Raw genomic sequence first — 3,995 nt, 5'->3', positions numbered from 1 at the left:
GATTCGCCAACTTGGCTACCCCAGTTTGCATATAATTGTCTATGCACTGCTTTCATTGGCAACTAATTGGCAAAAGGCTTTTGGCACATAGGCCTTCATCAGCCAGAATATTGTGTCTAGAAGTTGGGAGGTTGTGTTGCAGGTGTATAAGACGTTGGTGAGGCCACATTTAGAGTCTTGTGTTCTGTTCAGTTCACCTTTATAGGAAAGATGTTGTCAAGCTGGAAAGAGAAAATTTACGAGGATGTTGACAGGACAAGAGGGTCTGAGCCATAGGTGGAGAGTGAGCAGGCTGGGATTCTATTCCTAGGAATGCAGGAGATTGAGGGGTGATCTTATAGAGGTGTATAAGATCATGAGAGGAATAGATTGGGTCTCTTGCCCAGAGTAGGTGAATCGAGGACCAGAGGACATAGGTTTAAGGTGAAGGGGAATAGATTTTAATAAAAATCTAAGGTGTAACGTTTTCATACAAAGGATGGTAGATGTATGGAACAAGCTGCCAAGGGAGGTATTTGAGGCAGGGACTATCCCATCATTTAGGAAGCAGTTAGACAGGTACATGGATAAGACAGGTTTGGAAGGATATGATCAAATACTGGCAGCTGGGGCTAGTATAGATGGGACATGTTGGCCAGTGTGGGCAAGTTGGGCTAAAGGGCCTGTTTCCACACTGTATCACTCTATGACTCTTAACTACTAAAAGCAACCTCTGTGTTGTAGCATACATTGACCAATGTGCTTAGGATCAGGGGAGTTAGAAGAAAAGGTACAGCACGGGAACAGGCCCTTCGGCCGGCAATGCTGTGCCGAACATGATGCCAAGCTGAAGTAATACCTGTCCGCACATGATCCATATCCCTCACTCCATGCATATCCATTTGCCTGTCCAAAAGCCCCTTAAATGTCACTATCGTACCTGCCTCTACCACCACCGTGGCAGCACATTCCAGGCACCAACAACCCTCTGTGCAAAAGAACGACCCTCACATCTCCTTTGAACTTTGCCCCTCTCACCATAAACCAATGCCGTCTAGTCTTTGACATTTCCACCCTGGAGGGAAAGAAGGTTTTGACTATCTCCCCTCTCTATGCCTCCCATCATTTTATATATTTCTATCCGGTCTCCCCTCAATCCCTGTTCTCAAGTTCCAGAGAAGAAAAAGTGCAAGTTTGTTCAACCTCTCCCTGTAGCTAATACGCTTTAATCCAGGCAGCATTCTGGTAGATGTGTAGGAAGGAACTGCAGATGCGGGTTTACACTGAAGATAGACACCAAATGCTGGAGTAAAACAGTGGGTCAGGCAGCATCACTGGAGTAAAGGAATAGGTGACGTTTCGGGCCGAGACCATAATTGAGTCTGATGAAGGGCCTTGACCCGAAACATCACCTATTCCTTTTCTCAGGAGATGCTGCCTGAGTTAACGCTTCAATTTACCCCTGTGGTGCCGTCTAAGAATTGTATACTTTAAAGAGTTTAATTTCAATTCTAGAGAATCAAGTCCTCACCCATTTAGTCTCCCTTCATAAGATAGGCTCAGCTCCCAGAAGTTGGTACGATAAGACTGCTAATCACCCTTCCTCAGTGAGTATATCCTTCCTTGGGTAATGAGAGCAGAATTGGACACATACATGACTGCTGCTGTGGTCTTACCAAAGCCCCATACAATATCGTTATTCTTGTGCATGAATCCCCTTGCGATGAGGACCAACGCACCATTTGCCTTTGGAGTTGGCTGCTGCACTGTCACGTTAACTTTCAGTGACTTTGGAGATACAGCGCTGAAACAGGCCCTTCGACCCACCGAGTCTGCACCGACCAGCCATCACCTCGTACACTAGCACTATCCTACACACTAGGGACAATTTACAATTTTTTTTTACAGATTCAGATTCAGATTCAAACTTTATTGTCACTGTGCAGTGTACAGTACAGAGACAACGAAATGCAGTTAGCATCTCCCCAGAAGAGCGAACATTGAATATGAGCAATAAATATATACCCATACATACAGACGTAGTGTTAAACTGAGTTCTTTCAATCTAAAGTCAACTTGACTCAAACACTTGTTGCTGTTAAAATCAATTCTTTATTCAGATGACACTTGTCTCTTGAACCTTCCAACACATAGCTGATGCTCTGGGGCGGGTCCAGAGAGGAGTAACTTTGATACAAACTCATGGCATTTATATAGGTATTAGACATTTTAGATACAGAGGGTATGACAAGCTAGTAACCAATCATCTGAGTCCTTCTGGTAATTTACAACATCAGTCACATGATCCCCCTTCCCTGGCCTCATTGCAGCATTTGACTGTGCTTTATAACCATATAACAATTACAGCACGGAAACAGGCCATCTCGGCCCTTCTAGTCCGTGCCGAACACATAATCTCCCCTAGTCCCATATACCTGCGCTCAGACCATAACCCTCCATTCCCTTCCCATCCATATAACTCCAATTTATTTTTAAATGATAAAAACGAACCTGCCTCCACCACCTTCACTGGAAGCTCATTCCACACAGCTACCACTCTCTGAGTAAAGAAGTTCCCCCTCATGTTACCCCTAAACTTCAGTCCCTTAATTCTCATGTCATGTCCCCTTGTTTGAATCTTCCCTACTCTCAGTGGGAAAAGCTTTTCCACGTCAACTCTGTCTATCCCTCTCATCATTTAAAAAACCTCTATCAAGTCCCCCCTTAACCTTCTGCGCTCCAAAGAATAAAGCCCTAACTTGTTCAACCTTTCTCTGTAACTTAGTTGCTGAAACCCAGGCAACATTCTAGTAAATCTCCTCTGTACTCTCTCTATTTTGTTGACATCCATCCTATAATTAGGTGACCAAAATTGTACACCATACTCCAGAATTGGCCTCACCAATGCCTTGTACATAACTGTTTTAGAATTATTTTATTTCAACACAGCAAAACCCCAGTAGGCTCTTATGAAAGACCATTCCTCAAAATACAAGATACATATATAACACAATGATCACACAAGTCATACACACTGTCTATACCAAGAGAAAATATATTTCTATAAATCTAAACAATTTCTAAAGTGTACCTTTCTATTAAGCCAATACATTTCATAATTGGTGTTACTATAATTTTACACATTTTGAAATACCATTACCTATGTCTTTAAAACATTAATTATATACGTTTGCTGAATTACAGTTTCTAAGTTCAAAACTCACATTTCCATCTCCCATCCAAAGATACATGGGTCGTAAATCTGTCAATTTACTTAATATGAGTTTGGTGCCTTTCCTGTTATCGGGAAGTAGGATTTCCAATCTCATGTACCAGGCAGAACACAAGAGACTACATCTCAGACCATTACGTCAGAATTCCATCTGCTTCAACCTTCTATAAACTACTCCCTCAATCTAATTATTTCTCAAAGCAACTATTCTTTCACTTGCATCTTATTCCTTATCACACATTATAATTGTACACAGCCAAAGCTAACTGCAGTCTATCATCTCTCAGCCTTGAATTCTCTCAAACCTAGCAAAACAAGCCATAACTCTTCACCTTTATGTCACATTCAGAGCTCAAAAATGTACCATAGAGACAGAGCAGATGGCCTAAGAAGAGGCCCCTTATTCAGCTTCCGAATCTTCAACACAAAGCCATATCAAATACAATTTCTCTTTCAGTGCTATAATTGCCCCAAACAATAACCTAAGCTAAGCAGGTTCTGGTTCAGGCCTCCATGTTTTGATTCATCTTTGCCTGTGTGTATGTGTCTGTTTGCACTTTATTTCAGTTCAGGAAAACTTTAAGCTTTTCTTTTGCAAATTACCTAGCTTATATAAAAGTCACTATCCAAGCGGTTCTATTTGTATAATATTTCCTCAGTAGTAGTGCAATTTTTCTGGGGGAAGGTTAATTTCTTACAGAAGTATGGTGTTTCCAGCTTCAGGTTCCTGGGGGTCAACATCTCCGATGACCTCTCTTGAACCCACAATACCTCAACTCTGGTC

The sequence above is a fragment of the Leucoraja erinacea genome, chromosome 38 (genome assembly GCF_028641065.1).
Source record: "Leucoraja erinacea ecotype New England chromosome 38, Leri_hhj_1, whole genome shotgun sequence".
NCBI classification, from domain to species: domain Eukaryota; kingdom Metazoa; phylum Chordata; class Chondrichthyes; order Rajiformes; family Rajidae; genus Leucoraja; species Leucoraja erinaceus.
The sequence above is the reverse complement of the archived record's forward strand: the minus strand, read 5'-3'. Positions refer to the sequence as shown.